The sequence below is a fragment of the Canis lupus genome, chromosome 3, assembly GCF_003254725.2.
Source record: "Canis lupus dingo isolate Sandy chromosome 3, ASM325472v2, whole genome shotgun sequence".
Lineage (NCBI taxonomy): Eukaryota > Metazoa > Chordata > Mammalia > Carnivora > Canidae > Canis > Canis lupus.
This window is the reverse complement of record NC_064245.1, coordinates 24,008,633-24,031,638: the sequence shown is the minus strand read 5'-3', so window position 1 is coordinate 24,031,638 and position 23,006 is coordinate 24,008,633. Positions and strand designations below refer to the sequence as shown.

Here is a 23,006-nt window from a genome sequence, read left to right as displayed (position 1 = left end):
AATATCTTCAATGCTTACCACGTGGCAATACTTTTGACTTTTAACTTTGAGTCTTTTCTCCTTAAAATATGGTGGAAATTAAGATACTTTGATTACTTTGATTTCGTATAAGGATATATAGGACAAAAGAGTAATTTGGGAGTTTAAAAATGAACGTCATAAGCGAGGAAAACAGGTAACCCAGCAAAAATAAATAGTCAAGTAATTCCTACAGAATGAGAGTAACACAACAATATGATGGTTTAGGGAAAGGACTTAGAAAAGAAAGACCATTTGCTAGGATTTTAGAGGTTGCACTAATTTTGGTAGAGCCAAAACATGTCATTAAATGCAGGTGTTGGGATTTGGTGAGGCTCTGATCATGAATGGTAGAAAGAAGAAAAATATTGATTATAACACCTAGCATCCGCAGTTAGGTAAAACAGAAATACTAGAAAGCATTCATACTAAAGAGAGAAAATAGCCCCCCACCCCACTCCACCCCCCCCCTCCCCCCCGGGAAAAACAAGAAATAGTTGAAGCTAACTAGCAATTATTGGGCAAATAGTTGTTTGGGAGTTTCTGGTTGTAGAAGGACGGAAAAATTTTGGAGTGATTTTTTTTTTTTTTATTAAATGCAGGTTTGAAAACACATAAATAACAGTCCTGTCCATCCACAAAGGAGGGGTTCAGGATAGAGACTAGACCAAAGGATGAGAGATGCTGAAGTAACAGAATGAATGAGCCGGAAAGTTCGCATCTGGTTTCTGAAAAGAGCCTGGGCGATGAACGTTCATGGAATTATTACCGGAATCATAATAACTCTCCCCAGTGGACACCATGAGGTATTTGTTAAATGATGTCATTGCTCTTTTGTTGCTGTTGTTAATTTACTACCTAAGTAACCAGTGTTCGTTATAAATATGTTGGAAAATACAGAAAAGCATAGCTAAGAAAGGGAATGTTCAAGAGAATATTTGCTTGAGATCACTATTTTTAACCCTCATGACCCCAAAGAGTACTCAATAATTAAGTGCAGAAGGTACTACTTATTGGATGCCATTCTCCTAAGCATATTTCCAACTGTTTCTTTTTTTAAAAAAGATTTTATTTATTTATTCATGAGAGACAGAGAGAGAGAGAGGCAGAGACACAGGCAGAGGGGGAGGCAGGCTCCCTCTGGGGGGCCCGATGAAGGACTTGATCCCAGGACTCTGGGATCACGACCTGAGCCAAAGGCAGATGCTCAAGCACTGAGCCACCGAGGTGCCCCTGCATCTGTCTCTTCTCACAGGAACGTAAGCTCCGTGAGCATAGGGACTTTCTTTTCTGTCTTGATTATCAACTATCTCCCAAACACCTGCAGTGCTGCCTGGCATGCAGCGGACCCTCGATAAGCATTTGTTAAATGAATAACTAAACCACCTTCCTTAATATTCTCCATCGATTTTATTGTCATTCCTATTTACTGATGGAGAAACAGGCACAGGGAGGTTACGGTGACAGCCCCAAGTCACTTAGTGCAGGAGTTAGAATGTGCACCCAGAAAGTCTGACTCTGGAGCTCATTAATACATTTGGTTGTCACTCCTTAGGCAGAGGGGGAGCCTATTGAAATTAAGGTCAGTGGGATGATGTTAATAACACCACACTGAAACTAAGACAGAAACTCATTACCTCCTTGCCACAGGTGCCATCAAGGACTTATGTTTTATTCATTGAGCGGTTCTATTAACCAGTAGCTTCAGAAGCTGGGGACAAAAGAAGAAAAATGTGAAGCTATTGGACTCTCTGTCTCTCACCATCCTGCTCCAGAAATATGTCACCTAAGGTTAGTGACTGAATGGTTTCATAGGTGAGGATTATATGGACTGTTGGGATTTCTAGAGTATTACAGAAGTGAATGTTTAGAAAAATACTGGTGCAATTCTACATACAGGTGCAGGTCTCCATACGCCTACATTGTCAGAGTGAGCGTCGGTGTCATTTCGTGTCGAGGTCAGTACGTTGGGACTTTCCCTCTTGCCTATTTAACCAAAGTAAGCCTTTGTCGCTAGAATAGGACCGGGATTTGCTTTCCTGGGAGATGTGGGCAAATCTCCATAGAGCCAGTTCACTGGGTGCCAGGGATAGAGAAGGCATCACAGGAAATCTGCAAGTACAGCCCCCGTCACAGCCTGTGCAAGAGGCGGGGAGGGATGTACTTTCACCACGTGTCCTGAGAATGTTTGTGTCAGTATGTGAAAACGCACATTTGTGGATTAAAAATAGAGATCAAATAAAACATCCAACTTCTTGCTTTGTAGCAAAAATAATTATGGATATAATGTGCTTCATGTGTTCATGACCCTTAGAAATCCCTTTAGGTTTAAGCTACCAATGTAAAAGTACCAATTGGTTAGGTTGTACAGCAATTTTTTCATTCATTCAACGAATATTTTTTGAGCAGGAACTATATCCCAGGAACTATTCTATTGAACTTCTTGGATTCCTTTCAGGCTTTATTACATCATTATGACAATAGAACCAGGTACTTCTGATTTTCAGTAGTTGCTCCTGAAAAGTTTGAAAGTTTTCAGCATCCCAGAAAGGATTTCAGAACATTCTACATCTGTGCCGATACCCTGAAAATATGTATTATTTCCTTCAGGATTAAAGACATCTGGGAGCAAAACAAATTTTGCTGGAAACTAGAAATAGCCTGTGAGTTCAGAACGAAAATAAATGTTTGAGGGTAGGAAGGAGGATTTGTTTTCAAGGAACACGTAGTTTGTAATAATCCTGCAGTAAGTAAGGACCTTCTTGAAAACATTGCCTCAGATATTTCTTTTAAAGTCATGTCGTCTGCCATCTTGTAAGTTGATTTACAATGTCCTGACGTGGTGCCAAACTATTTTTGGCCAAACTTTCTGTATTTACTGTCTGCTAGTTCCTTGGTTAGGAGTTGGGAACTGTGCACTTAGGCTCCACATGGGTGGGAAAGCTCCCTTCATATCTGGAACACCACTGAACGATCCTGAGGTGGCAGACCATAGGCAGTAGTGGCAGGAAGCAGATGGGCCCCAAATCAGCACGTGTAACATCTTGGGCACCAGCATCTCTATCAGTTATGGAAGGGGCTTCTGGAGCCTTGGTTCCCCTAGGACTCAGTTTGCTCATGTAACATAGCTGGCCCCTACGGGGACCTGAGCTGGTGTGGAGGCTCTGGTGGTGTGGAAACACCCTAAAGGGACAATTCCTGGAAATCATGTCCACTTGGATGGGGGATTTTCATTTCACTGAAAACCAAAGAGGAAGGTTTCTGCCTTCTGGTCCCCAGTGAGGAAGTGGGAGGGCAAGGACCTACACCAGCTATTCATTTTTATTGATTTTATTTTATGTTATTTTTTTTTTTTAGAGAATCTGAAACCAAGGCTTACGCAGTGCTGTGGCTTTAGGCCAAAAGGGACAAAAATGGGACCCATAGTTGGGGGACAAAGGCAGGCAAGTTGAGTGGCTCTGGCACAGTGTGGGCTTCAGGGAACATAACACGGCAATAGTGAGAATGTCAAGACACCCAAAAAGAACCAGAGCCTGCTTCAGAAACTAGGGATACTGTGAGGCCCTTGGAGGGTAGAAAAAGCAAGAATTGTACTAATTTAGCTCTTTCAGCCCTTGTGAGGCTGTTCTAGTGAAAAGGGGGCAGATGAAGCCCAAAGCATTTGGTTGTAGTAGAGCCCTTCTTCCAAGCAGAGCTTATTCCAAAATGACAAAAGCAGAGCTTTCTGTATTGAAATGGGAGAACCAGGAACTCCCCACCCAGCTTACTGGGCACCTGCAGCTTTTACCGCTCCTCCAATGCTTCCGATTTGCAGCCAAGGTTGAGAACATGGTCTCAGAGTAGTGCTTCTCAAACTGTAGTGCGCCTACATGTGGCCTGGGGACTTTGTCAAAATGCAGATTGGGCTTCAGGAGGTCTGGGCTAGGCCCGAGATGCCGCGGGTCTAACAAACCTCCAAGTGGTGCTGATGTTGCCCGAAGGTAAAACCCTCTTCCAACAGCAAGATTGCAGAGTACTGGTTCTCACCCTTCAGTGCCTATCAAGATCTGCTGGAGTGTTTATTAAGACCCGGATCATTGAGTCCCACTCTCAGCTTCTGATTCAGTAGGTCTGGCGTGGGGCCCGACAATTTGCATTTCTTGCAGGTTTGCAGGCAAAGTAGCTCCGGACATGATTGCATAGGATAAGAGGTCTGCAGCCTGCCCATGCCTGGCACACTCAGAAAGCCTACCCGGTTAGGTACCTCCACTCCTCTCCAGCCCTCCCACCTCCCAGACCCTGCTCTCACCGAATCTGACCCAACACACCCCTGGTCGATCCTCTTGTGCAGTCAGGTTTGAGAACCCTTGCTAAAAGATCTCACAAGTCACATGAGGACTTCAGATCTTATTCTAAATATAATACTATATACTGGAGCTGATGAACTCCTGGCAGCTAAACTGCATGCCTTTCCCTGGGTAGATGAGTAAGTAATCCCTAGGAGGCAGATACCATCTTCATTATAATCTCTTTTATTACAAATGAGGGAGACTCGGAAAGGTTAGCCAGGCAGCTTTTTAATTCCTGCAGAGAAATACATTAAAAGGTACACAAATTGGTTCATTTTGAAACCTACTCATGCCAAACTGACTATATAGTTTTGCTCCTACTTTCTATTAACTTCGTTCTGTTCCATTATGGGTTTTGTGGCGGAAGCTAATTACTGGGAGCCTGTGATTTGAAGTGGCAGGTAATTGAAACTTGGGTTCTCTGTGAATATCCCTGTAATGCCTAATACATTATTAAATACTAATTATTTAAAACACAAATGAAGCCAATTGAAGTCAGCCCCAGCAGTTAGTGGTTAAAAATAAAAATTGAGACTACAGATAATTAACACAGGTCCAAAAAAGCTCATTTCAAGTTAGCCTGCAAAAATTATTTTTTGTCATTTGGTATTAATTAGGGCATGCTAATATAGCTATTTTCATTTATTTTAAATTAATTTTGTTTAAAATTATGTTTAATTTTATTTTATCTGCACTTACCTCATGTACTCGGAATAAAAAGCAGAACAAAGCTCTGAATCCAAGAAATAAAGGAAATGATCTATCACACACTTGTATTAATATTTAATCTCCTTTACTGGATTAATACCCTGATGTTGCCAACACAAACCTCAGTGGAAATGGTGACTCTTTTTAGGAGAATATGGAATCGGATTTCAGTTTCAAATGGGATGTTATTATCTTATAAAATTTGATCACTTGATTGTTTTTGAAAATTTGGGGAACAGACAGAGGGAGAGAAAGAATCTTAAGAAGGCTCTGTGCCCAGCACGAAGCCCAGCCTGGGGCTCGATCTCAAAACCCTGAGGGCCTGACCTGAGCTGAAATCAAGAGTCAGATGCTTTTTTTTTTTTTTTAAAGATTTTATTTTATTATTTATTCATGATAGTCACAGAGAGAGAGAGGGGCAGAGACACAGGCAGAGGGAGAAGCAGGCTCCACGCAGGGAGCCCGACAGGGGATTTGATCCCGGGTCTCCAGGATCGCGCCCTGGGCCAAAGGCAGGTGCCAAACCGCTGCGCCACCCAGGGATCCCAAGAGTCAGATGCTTAACCGACTGAGCCACCCAGGTCCCTGGCACTTGATTGTTTTCTTAAATGGAAAAATGTCTAATTAGGACAATGAGATGTACACATTGAAGTAAATATCATAAAAATGTAACTATAAATAGTATACATTTACACATAATATAAGCTATCTATCTGTGTCTATATCTTTATCTATAAATTTCCTTCCTGGATTTTTGCTTCTGAAATTGTTCATCTGAAACCTTGGATCCTGCATGGTGTCGTGTATAATGATGCATCTTGCACAAGAGCAGAAAAAATAAATGTGCAGATTTCTAAAAGTATAGTCAACGTAATTGCTATTGCTAAACATATGTCTATGAAGTACAGAAAAGATTCCAGAATTCTGTAGTGTGCACTTCTCCAGTACAAATCTGCCATACTGCTATGAAAATAACAGCCCGGACTTCCTCTGACATTTATCTGCATTGGGGGGTTGGTAGCAAAATCTAATTCTAGGTCATTAACATCCTTATGGAGGCCTTAGAACCCTAACTTCCGGCGCCTAATTCCCTACAAGAGCAACCATGTATAATGCTCGTTATAGTTGTAATGAAAACAAACCTGAGAGTCCCAGTTGGGAACATTCGTGGCTATAAATACAGGTAGAAACAGTATGTCTTTCTGCCCCTGGTCCGTCTTATTGGCTCTCCTAGATCAATTGATGGATTGATAATATTTCTAGGATTTAAAAACAAAACAAAACATTGATAAAGAGAAGGTTTTCCAAAGGAGCCCCGGCCAAGGAGGGCGCAATGGTTGTGTTTTATGCCGGTAACATTTGACCCAGTTGACCATTCATTTAAACTTTGCTGTAAACACTGTCTGCATTGGACTTCCAGGAATCACATTCTCTTGTTTTTTCTTCTACTCCTTGGGCATCTCCCTTCCTTGTTGGTGCATCTACATACTTCTTGTGTTAATCTCATCCAGTAGATGTCAGGCGTATATGTATGACTCAGCCTGGGTGTCCTCCTTGAACTCCAGACTCACATAGACCATTGCACCTCCTACATCTCCACTTGAATGTTAATATGGGTCTCAAACCTAACACGTCCAAATGCAAACTCCTGCTCTTCCCTTCTATCTCCTCTCTCTATTGTCTTTCCTATCTGAGGGCCTCCATTGCTACCAGGCTGGCCCAAGCCACTGTTCTCTCTTGCCTGGATTAAGCAAGAGCCTACTATCTGGACTCACAGGTCCATCCTGGCTCCACTTTGGTTTAATCTTATCAGAGCAGCTAGAGTGACTCTGTTAAAACCTATGTCAGATTATGTCATTCCGCTATTGAATGTCCTCCAATGGTTCCCCATGTCTTTCAGAATGGATGCCACAGATGGGCTAGATTTGTGTAGGGTTTTTGTACACCTGGCTGATAGTACCTCTCTAATTCCTTTTTCTACTGCTCTCCATCATGTTCAGTTGGCTCCAGTCATACTGATCTCCTTGTTGTTCCTTAAGCATACTGAGCCCACTCCCACCATAGTGCTTTACACTTGGATTTTTTGTTTGCTTGGGCCTCTCAGCCTCCAGATACTTGCTTGGTTTATTCTCTCACCTCCTTCAGATTTGTATTAAAGTGTCACTTTTTCAGTGAAGACTTCACTGAACATCTATCTAAAATTCCAGCTCTCTTGTCCAACACTTCTTGCCCCCTTCTTTGATTTATTTTTCATGTTTAGCCTATTATTTGTTTGTTAATTTCATTTATTACCTACCCCTAATTTGTATGCTCCACGGGGGCAGATATGTTTGTCTGCTTTGTTTACTACTGCATTCATCCCCAGTGGCTCAAGAACACCTGGCCTTTATTAATTAGTAGCCAATAATATTTGTTGAATGAAAGAATGACTATCTCCTTGCATGTGGTTCTTCTGAACACGTGAGCAATGTGTGACTTGTTTTCCAGAACTGTTTTTTAATATGCTTTCTCCCTACTCCTCATTACCTGTATGTTCAAAAAGCTAGGATTCTGTTTTCTTTTCTTTTTTTCATTCAATTCTTACTGAGTGACTGTTATGTTTCAGACCCTATGTTAGGTGCTGAAAAATGCTATAATGAAATGAACATTGTCCCTAGTGTCATGGAGTCTGTCATATGGTTGTTGGAGAAAGATGCTGGATGAATAATAACACAAATCCATGCCGGCTGTAGATTGTAGTGAAAGATTATGAAGGCAGAAACAGAGTAGTATAATAAGAAGGACAACACAGGGCACCTGGGTGGCTCAGTGATTCAGCGTCTACCTTTGGCTCAGGTTGTGATCCCAGAGTCCTGGGATCCAGTCTCACCTCAGGCTCCCTGTGGGGGGCCTGTTTCTACCCTGCCTCTCTATGTGTGTGTCTCACAAATAAATAAATCTTTAAAAAAAAAAAAAAAGGGACACCTGGGTGGCTCAGTGGTTGAGCATCTGTCTTCTGCTCATGGCGTGACACCCAGATTGGGGATCGAGTCTTGCATTGTGCTCCCTGCAGGGAGCCTGCTTCTGCCTCTGCCTATGTCTCTGCCTCTCTCTGTGTCTCTCATGAAAACAAAAATCTTTCAAAAAAATAAAAAATAAAAAGGAAAACAGAGGAAGTAGGGAACTCTAGATAGCATGAAAAGTCCACCCTAAGGAGGTGACATTAAAGCTGAGGGAAGGTGTGAAGGATAAGGAACAAGTAAAGCAAAACATAAAGTCTGGTGGGGGTGCATTTCTGGGGGAGAAAACAATCCCATGTGAAGGCTCCAAAGGAATGAAGAGAAACATGACATCTTTGAGAAACCAAAAGAAAGCCAATGTGATTGAGGTGAGAGAGACTGGCAGTTCCTGTAGGTTCTACAACATCATATAATGGTAAAGAGATTAGAACTCTAGAGCCAGACCCCTGAGGTCAAATCCAGGCTTCATGGCTTAATTAGCCTATAATATCTGACAGGTTACTTAACTACTCTGTGGCTTAGTTTCCTCATCTGTAAAATGGGGATATTTACAGTGCCCACATCATATGGTTGTTGTAGTATCAAATGAGCTGTTGCATGAGAGTACTTAGGACAGTATCTGCAGTGTAGTAAACATTATTAAAATGTTTAATAAATTGAAACATGCATTCTGAATTCAATTGCTTCTCACCACATCTACAGCTGCCACTCTGATCCACCAGCATTTCTTGCTCTGTTCTTCAAATCGCCTTCTATTTTTGCTCTTGGTATTCACTCCTGACCCAGTATAATCCATTCTCCATTCAGAAGTCAGGGTGGATTGTTTTCTTATTGAAATTTAACCATGTCATTCACCTGCTCAAAACATTCTTAGATTTAAAGTAAACCCACTTAGAATTAAATACCAAGCTTTTTCCAGGGGCCTTAAGGCCCTCCGTAATCTGGCTTTTGCCTGCCATTCTGGACTCATTTTCTACCAGGTTCCTTTCACTCACTGTGCTCTTCTGTCTCAATCTCATTCTCATCTCATGGGCTTTCAATGTCATGTTTTCCGTATCCAGGATGTCTGTTCTCTGGCTCTCTCCTCCTCGCTTTACAGGTCTCTGAGCTCAAATGACATCTTAAAAATAACTTTTAGGCTTATCACATCTAAATAGACACACACTTTGTCTTTGGTCCCTATAAATCATTAACTGTTTATTGTTTACTTTAGACTCTTTCTCAGCTGAAATTATGTGACTGCTTTCATTGTTTACTTGTTTCTTGCTTCTCTTCCTTACCGGCTGTGACAGTCTATAACTGTTGTATACTAGAGACTCAATGCCTATTTGTTCAATAAATGGATTTTTTTACATATCTGAAAACTGAAAGAAAAATGATTGAAGACATTTTCCTAGAGGTTGTGAATTATTTCCAACTTTTCAGCCATACGGGTGGAAAGGCATCTTTTTAGTTGTCTCATTTGTTTCTTTTCTCCCAGTGACTGTTGTTTGGTGCTGCCTGTCATTCAGTATCTGAAAACTGTTGCTTTATGTATTTTATCTGTTTTGTTGTTGTTTAAAACCAAGGAGTAAATCTGGTCCTCATTTCTCTGTCTTCGTGGAAACTAAATAATTCCACATATATGATTTTTATGGCTCCAAATGATTGTACTTTGTATGGACTTTAACAAATGGAGAGCATCTCGACAAAGGCAATTCCTGCAGATTATTGTGTTTCATTTCCATTTGTACCCCAGGTCCCTGATACTAAGTGAATATGCTCCCATCTTGGGATATCATGCATGGTGTTGGGAGTTGTAGGGCTACAAACGTAGAAGGGTCTATTTAGCATTTCCTTGCTCTTTTCCTAGGACTCATCTCTGTTATTTCGATCTGGTTGGTTGACGAACCAGGGCAAATCTCAGAGTAGATGCTTCTTGGAGACCCCAAATCCAACATGTGACTAGATCTTATATGGTTCTTTAAACAGTTCTTGCTAATCTTTCCCTAAACCAGATAGGCTGTTTCTAATTTCAGTGCTAGTAATAGGAATGCACTAAGTGAATATCTGCAAGAATTGAATTGTTCTGAGAGTCAACATAAAGTTTTTGATGTAAGAAAGGTGCCCCTACCTCCCACCCTGGCAATGTACTTAAATGCTAAAATTGAATAGATGTGGAAATTTACCCAATGGATCTAGATTTGGAATATAGAATGTAGTTCGAAATGAAAAGATGTATTTTCTATAGAAAATCAGGCTTCTATTTGATTTCTAAGCAAACTATTTCAACTTAACTATCCTGGAATTGCCTTTCTACAAACTAAGATGTGGATAATTAGACATGAATTCATCCACTAACACTTATACTTTCTATTTTCACTTAGAACTAAATAAATTTTCTCCATCAGTTAAAGGACTGAAAATGGATAATTTTGTTATAGCATTTAGCATTATTTGTTATTTAATCCTTTGTGTCATCAAAGGGAAACTCATAAAGAACTCCGATAAAGACTTTGCTATTGGTAATTGTTCTGACGTGTGATGCCAGTTTCTGCATTCAGACCTAATCCAGCTCCAAGAAGTTATGTATGGATACTTTAAATGTATTATTATTATTATATTTATAGAAATAAAGCATGAAGAACATAATGACACCCTGGAAGGAGGGAAAAAACTAATTTAGACTGAACAACTAGTTCTAATACAGAGCGGAGGATATTAAGTAGGGAGGTTTTTATAACATAATTTGAATTTTAGATGTAAATAGAATATCAAAACTTACTCTTCCATACTACTAGGTTAACCACAATGGCCTGACAGCAGCAGCATCTAGCATTTAGGTGCTAACCTGAACTAAAAGTTTCATTGGAATATTTTGGTTAATAAGTTGCTTGGAAGACACGACTTGTGAAAATCTCATTCATCAGATATCTCTGGGAGACACTTGCCAGAAACAGAGGGAGAATTATGACAAGGAAGGAAAGGAACATTAATTTTCTCAGTCAAGCTTATGTGGGTCAATCCTAAAATGATAATTTTAAATTGACCTGGGTTGCCAGGATGGCTCAGTGGGTTAAGTGTTCAACTCTATTTCAGCTCAGATCATGAACTCTGGATCCTGAGATAGAGCCCTGCATCAGGCTCTATGCTGGGAATGAAACCTGCTTAAGATCTCTCTCCCTCTCCCCCTTTCCCTTCTCTGTCTGTCACACTTTGTCTCTCTCTCTCCCTCTTAAAAATAAACAACAAACAGATAAATAAATCTATCTTTTTTTTTAATATGACATAAAAGTATTTCTTGGACCTTGGAACAAAATGCAAATGTACACTCATTCATTCAAGGTATATGTAAATACATGATAGGTAAGCATGATGTTTCAATCACTGTTGTAGGGCAGCCCGGGTGGCTCAGCGGTTTAGTGCCTGCCTTTGGCCCAGGGTGTGATCCTGGAGACCCGGGATCGAGTCCCACATCAGGCTCCCTGCGTGGAGCCTGCTTCTCCCTCTGCCTGTGTCTCTGCCTCTCTCTCTCTGTGTCTCTCATGAATAAATAAATAACATCTTTTAAAAAAATCACTGTTGTAGGTAATTTTGGGAACAGCAGTAGACAAAAAGAAAAATCCTTGCCCTGATAGAGCTTAGGTCCTATTAGAGGGTAGACATACAATAAAAATAAACATAATAACTGAGTATATGACGAAGGAGAGGAAGTGATAACTTTGGGGAAAATAATAGATGCTGAAGTGGGAATAGCAAGCTGGCTGCTGTGTCAATGACGTCTGGGTGAATCACATGTAAGAAGCCTGGTTTGATAAAAAATTTGAAGGAGATGAGGTCCTTAGCTAAAATGGTATCAGAAGAAATAGTGTTGCAAGCTGAGGGAGTGGTCAGAGCAAAGGCTCTAAGATGGGAGACTCCTTGAAGACAGAGGGGAGCAGCCAGGCCTGTATGCACATAGTAGAAGGAGCAAGTGGGGGTGTAGGGGATTAGGAAAAGATCAGAGATAATACAGTTAGACCTTTAGGTTTTACTCTGAGAGATATGGTGATTTACCGTGTCACTCGAATCACCTCCCTATTCTTAAAGGATTCTATCCTTGGACACCCTTTTTGCTCTACAGACCTGAAATTAATTACGTACATTGATCATTATGGCTAAAACTGTGCTACTTCTGATCCCAAGTGCCGACCACTAACTTCTCTCCCAGAGCAGCAGCATAGCATCATCACTTACTTTATATTAAGGAATGATAAGTTTATGGTACTTAGGCAGTTAATGAAGAAATTAATAGCAGTAATAGTTTCATAAATTGCCTTTTACAATGAGCTAGGACATGAGTCAGCAAGCATTTCTTCCGTAAAGGAGCAGAGAGGAAAAACCGTTCGCCTCTCTGGCCATATGCTGTCTGTTGCAGATCCTCAACACTGCCATGGTGGTGTGAAGCAGCAATAGGCACAGCGTCAACAGATATGCACGGTGGGGTCAAGTAAAGATGCACTTCCAACACCAAGTGGCAGGCTTGATTTAGGCCACAGGCTGTACTTTGCTTACCTTTATCACACGATGTAGGCGATCTATAGGTTTTGGAGTAGGAACCAGGGGGTGAGGAGGAGCAGGGCACGATGCAGGCAGGGAGCAAGCCTTCGACCCTAGTGTCAGCCAGACCTGTCCTTCAGGCTCCACTCTTCTATTTGCACAGTGCACACAGCAGGTGTTATGGGCTGGATGTCTCTGCCCTCCCCCTGCCTCAAATTCCTATGTTGAAGCTCTAACTCTCAGTGAAATGGTGTATGAGGATGGGGCCCTTTGGAGGTAAGCAGGTTTAGATGAGGTCATGAAGGTGGGGCCCTGTGATGAGACTAGTGTCCTTATAAGAAGAGAAAGAGAGACCAGAGTTTTCTCTATGTCTCTCCATCATATGAGGACGCGGCACAGGCAGCAATCGACAAGCCAGGGAAAAGATCATTGGTAGGAACTGGGTCTACAGGCACCTTGATTTTGGACTTTCCAGCCCCAGAACTGTGAGAAAAAAATGTGTGCTGTTGAAGCCACTCAATCATGACATTTTTTTTATAGCAGCCCAAGCCGACTAAGACAGCAGGCATTCAAAATACGAGAGAATGTTTACCACATAGCAGGCTTTGAGCAAAAATTGTCACTTCAGGATACAATGACGACTTAGAAATAAGGGAGCAAATGTTGCAGGATAGACTGTTCTCTCTCTAAATATTGCCTCTGTCCCCTTCCCTCACTCTTGTCTTCCTGGTTCTCCAGTTACACAGATTTACACCTCCTGACGATGCGCGGTACATGTCTCTTACTTTGTTTTTGTTCTTCTTAGCTCTTTTTATGCCTCTCTTTTGCATATTCGTATGTACCCGTCTTCCAGTTCGCCAACCTTGGCTTGCATTGTGTTCAGTCTGCTGTAAAACCTACCCGATGATTTCCTAATTTCAAATATTATATTTTTCTATTCTAGAGTGTCCATTTGATTTTGCATATATTCCAATTTTGTGCTTCATTTAGTCTTTTCTAATATTTAACCAATTTTCTCCTCTCCTATGTGAATCACCTGTGAATCTTCTTTGCCCTCCACTGGTTTTTAGCAAACCTACTGTGTCCCTATGGATTAGCCTGCCTCATAAGTTTGGATACTGTGGTTTAAAGAAAAGGACTGTAGAGGCCCTGTGATTTCTTTCAAAAAGAGCTAGTTTTTTTTTGTTTGTTTTTGGCAGGCAGACGGATCCTGCTGAGGTGTGATTTTAGGCTTTCTTAGGGCTAGACTGTTCAATTATTTTTACCTTATTTGACCTTATTTCTTGTGGGTTCCCCTTGCTACTAAGGCATGCCCCTTCTGAAGTCTTGACTAAAATTATATAATGTTTACTGATGCATCTCCTCTTTGGTAAGGCTTAAATTCTAACCTCTATTTTCTCAGTATGGCATGCTGCTGAAATCCGTGATCGGATTTTGATCTTTGCAGCTGCTGTCTTCATCTGGTTTGGCGGACTCTCGCTCGACTCGTGCAGGGCTTAGACACTGTCCGCCAGCTTGTTGGGCGATGTGTACATGAGTTTCTGGGCTCCTTTTCTGAATTTCTCTCACTGTCCAGAAATTTGCCTCTGGCGTGCCTCACCCCTGTGAGACAGCCACTTCCTATGTGGGCCCTATTTCCCCGTGTTTGAATGTGGAACACGACCTCAGAGAAAAAGCCAGGGCAATGTGGAGCTCACCCTCTAGGCCTTCCTCCCTCAAGGCTCACAGCACCTGTATTGCTGGCTCCCTCCAGCAGTCGTTTTATATATTTTATCCAGTTCTTATTACAGTTCTCATCATAGCATGAATCCAATACCAGACACTCTGTCATGGCGGGAACTAGCTCCCTGCTACTCTTCAACTCACTGTGACATAATTTCCATCCCACTTCTCCCGTGGAACTGCTCCTGCTGGATTCACGCATGACTTCCATGGTGCTACTCCGGTGGATTGTCTCAGTCCTTATTTTGTTCTCTTAATAACATTGGATGCAGCTGACTGATTTCTGTCTTTGGCTCTCTCTCACTCTCTCCCTCTCTTTTAAAGATTTCATTTATTTATTCATGAGAGACAGAGAGAGAGAGAGAGGCAGGGCCACAGGCAAAGGGGGAACCAGGTCCCCGAGGGAAGCCCGATGAGGGACTCAATCCCAGGACCCTGGGATCACCACCTGTGCCAAAGGCAGACGCTCAACTACTGAGCCACCTGGGCGTCCCCGTCTTTGGCTCTCTTGCCATACACTTCCTTCTACCTCTGTGACTGTTTTTCCTCAGTCTTCTTTGTTGACATAACTCTCCTTTACCCAACCTTTAATGTTGGGGCCCCCAGGCCCTCTGATAAGCGCTCCTTTCTCCTCTCGCCACAGCCCCTTCACAGGTGATCTCATCCAAATCTTATGACTACCACAATATGCTGGAAAATTTCAGGTTTATATTCCCATGTCTAAGCTCCACAACTTAGTTCTAATGGCCTACTAAAGATCTCCCCGTGGATGACTCACAGGATTTCCAAATTTAGTATGTCTAGAGCTGAACTATTTTTGTGCTATAGGCTGACCTCTCCCTCTTCCCAAGTTCTTTCTCTCAGTACAGGGCATGCTCCTTCTCACCCTCCCTGCCCCACCTGTAACTGTTGCCAGACGCTTGGGAATAACCTGGATTCTTCCCTTGAGGTACATGAGGTTTCTATAGCTTACTTTTTGCTTAGTCTTTCAACTTCATGAGATTCCATCTCTCTGCTGGCTGATGACCTTACTTTGCCCTGCTCTCGGCCAAGTGCACATTTCTGGAGCCCATCAGAGTCTTTTATGTTAGGGTATTTGAGGGTCCAGGGGCTGTGAACCTTGAAATCACAGCATAGGACAGATACAGAAATCATAGGGAGACCAAGGTCATTCAATATAGATTAATTTATGTTTGCTATGCTTTGTTTTGCATGTTTAGAACATTTGTGATTAATTTTTAAGTAATTTCTAAGGAACTTCACAAATTTGGAGGCTAACAATGTGGATTCTAAGGTAAATTCTGTAAGGCTTGTCTTATAGAAGATAGGCCGTCTCACAGAACTGCTTTACAGATTGTGGAACTGCTACTAGCAGGGTGGACTAACAATTTATGTTCCACAGACTGAAATTTTAGGCTTATTTTTACTCATGGATAAATGGATGTTTTAGATTTATGTATGCCATGCAGTCTACTAAATGTCTTAAAAAATTAAAATACTTTTTTAAAAAGAACAATATATTTTAGTTAATGAGTTTCTAGAGAAATGGTCTACATATAATGATACTCTTTTTTTTATTTTATTTTTTTTAAGTTTGCCTCAGATCCCTAAGAAGCAGCACAGTACCCACCAACCCTCGGTGACCTCAGGCAAGTCACTTACCCTCTCTGTCTTTATTGTCCTCATTTATAGCTTGGTGATAATAGTGCCTGCCTCATTGGTTATTATGAGGCTTAAATGATTTAGTATTTATAAAGCGCCTACAATAACGCCTGGTGCAGCATAAACACGATGATTGCTATTAGATAAATGAAGTATGCCTGACTTTTTTTTTTTTAAATTTCTGTAATATTTTGTGGAAGAACGATGGAGTCAGCAACTCTGGATTCTCACCTTGGAGGTATTTGTTTAGCCTTGTGGCCTTAGTACACTTGATTTTTAGTATCCCGTAGTTTTGGTTCTGTGTCTGTAATGTAAATAACCCTAATTGATGACTTCCCTTGTGCTTCTATGAAGCACTTGACCCATATCATGTCACAACTACATGTCTAGTTAGGCTGTAGGGTAATAATCTGTATTTTATCTGATGTCTAGAGAAGACAATCACTTGCCTGAAGTCACACAGCTAATAAACATGGTATCCAGGCAGCCTCTTTGATTCCAGAACTCAAAGCTCTTGGCCTCCGCTCTCAGATGCCTCATTCTTTCTCAGAGCTGCTTGTTTCTTACTTACAGAGCTTTTAGGCATTGAAAAGCAGCCCAGATTTCAGCCAGGCCTCTGACTCCGAAAACGTCTGCTTTGGCTGTAGAAATCCTTGAGATTGTCTCCTTAGAACAGAGTGAGACATCTGCCTCTTGGTGTAGGCTGGGGTCCAGCCCACTTGAGCAGCTCACTAGCTCTCCCCAGAGGTGAGTAGTGCAGCCTGGGCTGGCCTTCCTTCCTTAGCTTTTGGCTCTCTTCTGTCATTGCTTTCTTTCTAGAAGGCATTTGCAATTGTAACAAGGAAATCATGCAGACCCTAAACCCAGCGTTCTTTCTGAATCATGTCCTAGTTTTCCTTGGCAACCATGTAGCTTGACCCCCACAAAGCAGGTCTCCTGTTGTTTCAGCATTTCAAAACCGAATCCTATTGTCAGTAGAATTGTTGGTTTTCCAGAATCTAGATTAGATTGCAGTGGCCCTCAATTGACAATGTATTTGTTTGTCATTCAATACCTCTGTGACCCTAATGGTGAGAAAAGCAGGCCAGGAAGGATCATAAGGTGGCAGGGTACTGTTCTCAGACCAGTAGAGTCTTCTGATATCTTTTAAGCCACACTGTGTCTGGGGCGTGGGGGCAGGATTCATCTCCTCCTCCACCCTGGACCAGTCTAGTCATTAACAGTCAGTGCTAGAAAGACTCTCCACTGTAGAAATAAGAAACTCAAGACCACTACAGGCTAATTGCCTTGCTCAGAGTCCTGTGTTACTTCAACATTTGGCCAGGACCAGCCTCCCTGATACCAATGCTCTTAACTCTGCATGGTGTCACCTCTTTCACACCAAACTCATGCGTGTAGCAGGTATGAATCCCAAACCACAGAATCAGGTGTGCAGCCTATTGAAGTGTGCCCCTCTACAAGATATGTTCATGCCCTAATCCCTGGAATCTGTGAATATGAATAATCAGAAATGGGGCCTTTTCAGATGTGATCGACTTAAGGTAAAGTCATCCTGGATTAGGGTGGGCCCTAAATCTGATGACTGGTGTCCTTATGAGAAGAGAGGACACAAAGGGACACAGAGAAGGGGAAGGCTGTGTGAATGCAGAGATGGAATAGAATACACCACCTTCCTGAGCACTAAGGATTATTTTAGGCTGATTACTTTTAAGAAATGACAGAGGAATGCTCTGAAGTCTGAGTAGAAATTACCCTTTTGTAAGAGACAGTTACATTTTTTTTTTTTTGAGACAGTTACATTTATAAGGGCAATCTTCATTTTGGGGGTGTCTTCCTCTCTAGACAAATCCATAGATTTGTCTATAGTTATCCTCTCTAGCAGGAGGAGGATAACTAAATCTCCAGAGACTCTTACCAGTGGAGAAAGCAAGGACTTAAATCCTCATAGCCACGCTCCCCTTGTTTACTGTGTTTTGCCTGGTGACCTCTCATAACTGCCCTCCCCCCAAATTTCTTTTGTCTTGAGCTGAAGATGGCATTTAAGAGGGTGGCTTTGGCCATTTGGGGAAGTTGATTACAGCAGTCCTAGGAAGCTAATATGAGGTGGCTAGTAAATATAATTTTATTTCTCTGTAATCCAAAACGAAGTTTCTTTTGTCCTTCTTCCAGGGGGTAAACACTTAAACCCAGTCCATTTAGGTTCCCCCCACCTCCCAGGTCTGTGTGTAGACTGCACTGCGTATGTGTCTGTGCAACCCAGTTGTCTGAGGACATGCCTTGTTTCTGCACCCGTGGCCTCTAGAGATGGAATGGCTCTAGCAGCTTCTAACCTACCACAGGGCATGAGATTCCCGGACAGGTGGCGTACATTCATGCATACTCACTTGAGGTGTTATGGATATTCCCAAAGTGAGTGCTTCTTTGTCATGATGGCTCTGCCGGGAAAGCCTTGGGGCCTCACTTTCCAACACAGACCTGTCTTCTCTCGAATTTATCCCACCTCTGCAGTGGAAAAAAGAAATAGACCCAGTTTCTTCTACCTCAATTTTTGGGACTCTTCCTACACTCGTCATCTATGACCTGAATCCTCTAACTTCCTAACTTAGACTTTTGGAATATAAAACCCCAAATATTTGCGGGGGTTCAGAGCTTTCTGTCTCTCCACATCCCTCCCCAAGCCAATAAACCCAGAATATTTGTTACAAGGGAGGGGGGAAAGAAAAGTGGAAAATGCTGGTGGAAAAACAACAAATACTAGTTTATGAAAACTATAATCTGGATGCATGTGATATAGAAGAAAAATGTACTCCTGAAGCCAAAGAGACCTAGAATCAGGTGTCAACAATGCTCCTTTCTAGCTGTAACTAGGGCAAGTTATAGATGCTCTGAGACGTTGTGTTCTCACTTACCAAAACAAGGAAGCAAAACACCTACCCTCTAGAATTGTTGTGGGTTCTAAATATAGAGAGATAATATATGTAAAGGCACAAAGAGGATACTAACTAGCCAAGTCAACATGGTCCCACCAACGATTGAAGACTGGGTCAATTTCCCAGTTCTTTCTGAAGGAGCCAGCATCCAAGGAGACACGAGCCATTTAGCCTGAAGACCCAATCCACATATTGTGCCCCCCACTCCTATGCAAGATGCTGCTTTGAGGATAGCTGGTTCTTTAATGGCCTTTCTTGTGCTAAGGAAGAGTTTGAGGATTGGAACCAGGTTTTCCACTCTTCCCTATCATCATTATTTTCTAGCTTTGGTGCACTTTGGCTTTTGTGCTTTCTTAAATCCAAATAAATACTCAGCAAATAGACAAATGCCTTATATTTTAATCTACTTGGCTGTTAAACTAGAACACTGCTGAACTTTTCTGGGGAATTAGGAGCTGGCGAAACCCAGGCAGAGCCACTGTTGACTTTGCCAGGTTTTCCTTCTCTGAGAAGGAAAATGTCATTCAGATGCAGAGCCACTAGATGTCACAAATGGGGAAGTGTTCTGCTCTGCTCCCTGTGTTTCTCCTGCAAAGAGAGATGGCAATGTGCTATAAGCCTTCTTTAAGAAACAAAAGAAAATAAAACATACATTTTAAACTGACTTAATATTTTTAGAACATTTTTAGGTTTATAGCAAAGTTGAGAGGAAGGTACAAAATTTTTCAAATATCCCTTCTCCCACACGTACATAGTCTCCCCCTGCATCAACATCACTCATCAGAATGGTACATTATTATTATTTTTTTTAACCAAGGATGAACCTACATCGACACATGATTATCACCAAATGTCCATTGTTTACTTTAGGGTTTACTCTTGTTGTATATTCTATGGATTTGAACAAATATATGGTGACATATCTCCATCATTATGCTTATTTGCCATCTGTATATCTTCTTTGGTGAGGAGTCTGTTAAGGAATTTGGTCCATTTTTAAGTCAGGTTGTTTAGTTTCTTAATGAGTTGTAGGTGTTCTTGTATATTTTAAGTAAAAGTCCTTTGTCAGTTGTGTCTTTTGTAAATAGTTTTCCAGTCTGTGGCTTGTCTTCTCATTCTCTTGACATTGTCTTTCACAAACTGAAGTTTTATGTTGTAATAAAATCCAGCCGAGCGATTATTTCTTTCATAGATCATGTCTTTGGTGTTGTATCTAAAAGGGCATCAATATCCCAAAGGTCATCTAAGTTTTCTCCTGTATGATCTAATAGGAATTTTATAGTTTTGCATTTTACATTCAGGACTGTGATCCATTTTGAGTGAATTTTTGTAAAGGCAGTAATGTCTGTGTCTAATTCATTTTTTGCTTGTCCAGTGGTTCCAGCACCATTTGTTGAAGAAACTACCTTTGCTATACTGTAGCAAAGTCCCCTTCCCCATGGTTTCACAGTCTGTGGTTTTATTGTCCCCTTCCCCATGGTTTCACAGTCTGTGGTTTTATTGAACCCGTGGTCAAACACAGTCTGGAAGCAGATGATCTTCCTTCTGATGTCAGGAGGTCATTAGAAGCCTAACACTTTGCCACAATACCTATGTCATTCACCTACTTCATCTCATCACGAAGGCATTTTATGATCTCACATATCACCGGAAGATGATGAGTAAGTATAATATGATATTTAGAGAGAGAGAGACCACATTCACATACCTTTTATTACAACATATAGTTATAATTGTTCTTTTTTATTTGTTATTGTTGTTAATTTCTTACTGTTGCCTAATTTATGAATTAAACTTTATCACAGGTATGCATGTACAGGAAAAAACATAGTATATACAGCGTTTGGTATTTTCTGTAGTTTTGGGCATCCACTGGGGGTCTTGGAATGTATCCCCAGCAGATCAAAGGGGACTGTTGTACTGACTTTGCTCCTCAATCAAAGATCAGTTGACTATACTTACTGATGTCTATTTCTGGGTTCTCTAGACAGTTTCATGGGTCTATCTTTCCATTCTTTGGCCAACACCGCGTTGTCTTGATTACTGTAACTGTATAGTGAGTGTTGATGTTGGGTGACATCAGTCTAGCTTTGTTTTTCTCCTTCAGTATTGCATTGGGTGTTCTGGATCTTTTACCTTCCATATAAACTTTAGAATCAGTTTGTCAATATCCATAAAATAACTTTTGGGATTTTGACTGGGATTGCACTGAATCTCTAGGTCAACTTGGAAAGAATTGACATGTGTTTTATGCCAGTCTCAGCCTATCAATAAGCAATGTTGTGGAGGGCCCCACTCCTGCAGTTCTCATTATGATTGCAAGACACCCTGAGCAATAACTATCAGGAAACTTATTTATTTATTTATTTTAGAGAAAGAGAGAGAGTGTGAGAAAGTGTAGGGGAAGGAGTAGAGGGAGAGAGAAAAGAGAATCTACTGGGTGTGGAGCCTGACATGGGGCTTGATCTTATGATCCTAAGACCTGGATCGAGCTAAAATCAAAAGTCAGACATTTAGCTGACTGAGCCACCAGGAGCATATCTGGAACTTTTTTTAAAAGGTATGTTACCTATTAGTTCTGGAAATTACATGGCACACTTGCTGGCACACCACGAGGTAGTGGATAGAGAAAGAGTGTGGTCTACTTTTGAGGGGCGGGGGGGGGGTCGGTAGAGAATTGAAGCTTAGGGTTTTAAGAGCTCACTTGTATTTGTGAATTTTAAAACACTGGAGAGGGAATTCAAAGTACAGGAAGAGAAAAAAACAAAATAAAACAAAAAAAACAAGCAGTCCAAACGGGGTCAGTTACCTACACCAACTAAGATCTCTAAAACAAAGGAGCCATAGGGAGTAGGGGATAGGTGTCCTGGCTCCTTATCTATTGTGGTTCTTACTGGGAACAAATGGTGAAGAGAAGCCAAGAATATGATTAAAGGAGAGCAAATGGCCCTTTTCTCTAGATTGGTGGAGCAGAAAGTGGGAAAGGACTGATCATTTCAGGGTAGGTACTGGCTACTGGTAGGTGTTGCTGCCTTGCTCAAGGGCATATTTTCCTGAGGTGGCTCCCATCCAACAACCATCTGGAATATAAAGGCTCAGTCATTTGCAATGAAAGGCCATTTTAACTTGAGAATTTCCTGCAGGATCACCTGGAGCTGTTTATTAGGCCAGCATCACAGCTTGTCTTCTCCCTCAACAAACCTCATACCTACCACACATGAACCTCTGCCTCAGAGACAGCTTCTTAGAGAACACATCCATCAGTGTGAATGGAAAAGAGTTTCTTTCTCCCTCTGGAGCAAAACTAGATATTCCCAGGAGTGAGGAAGTCGAGTGAGCAAAATAATTGAATTGGTATTAAAGAATAGCAGTGGTACTTCTCCTTCTTTTTCTTTTTTAAGATTTAAACATTTGAGAGAGAGTGAGAGAGGACATGGGGGAGAGAGAGTATCAAGCAGACTCTCTGCAGATGCAGGGCTCGATCCCAGAACCACAAGATCATGACCTAAGCTGAAACCAAGAGTTGGACACTCAACCAACTGCGCCATGCAGACACCCCAGCAGTGGTACTTCTCAGCTGACTATGGCGAAAGGTAGTACCGGTCCGTGAATTATGGTACGCCACACAGAACAATGGGCTCCACAATCCAGCAGGGAATTAATATTTTATAACATTTAATTCTAGATAACTAGATGAACTCTTAGTTCTTTTCAAAATCCAGTTTAAATGCCACTGGCCTTGTTATTCTTTCTATAGCTTTCCCAGAAAAAGTAAATCTCTTCTATCACTTTGCTCACACAGCAGTTAGAATCCGTGTCATACCTACCAAAGATGGGAGATGGGAGAGGGGGAGAGCAATCTGCCCTGGGAACAAGCAGAAAGGGGATACATTGTCTGTGGAAACTTGAAAAACAATTCTAAAACTGACTAGAGGTTAGCTGCTTTTTATTATCACCATGCATTGGCAACTCTAAACAATGTCAGCAACAGAATATTCCTTCCTTCTGTGAGGCGTGCTCCACTGTAACTCATACACTCCTTTCCACCTTGGCCTACGTGACTCAGTCTATACCTTAATTATGGCACCCATCACCTCGTATTATACTGTTCACCCCAGACC

The 23,006-nt window shown here is 41.5% G+C and overlaps 1 long non-coding RNA gene across 1 annotated transcript; it reads left to right on the top strand.

Annotated features, from left to right (window-relative positions):
• The first annotated feature begins 626 nt into the window (after positions 1-626).
• On the top strand, positions 627-15,983 carry LOC118354310 (uncharacterized). Its single transcript, XR_004814648.2, has 3 exons — positions 627-824; positions 1,669-1,809; positions 15,887-15,983. It is a non-coding gene; the product is annotated as an uncharacterized LOC118354310 (long non-coding RNA).
• Positions 15,984-23,006: the final 7,023 nt, after the last annotated feature.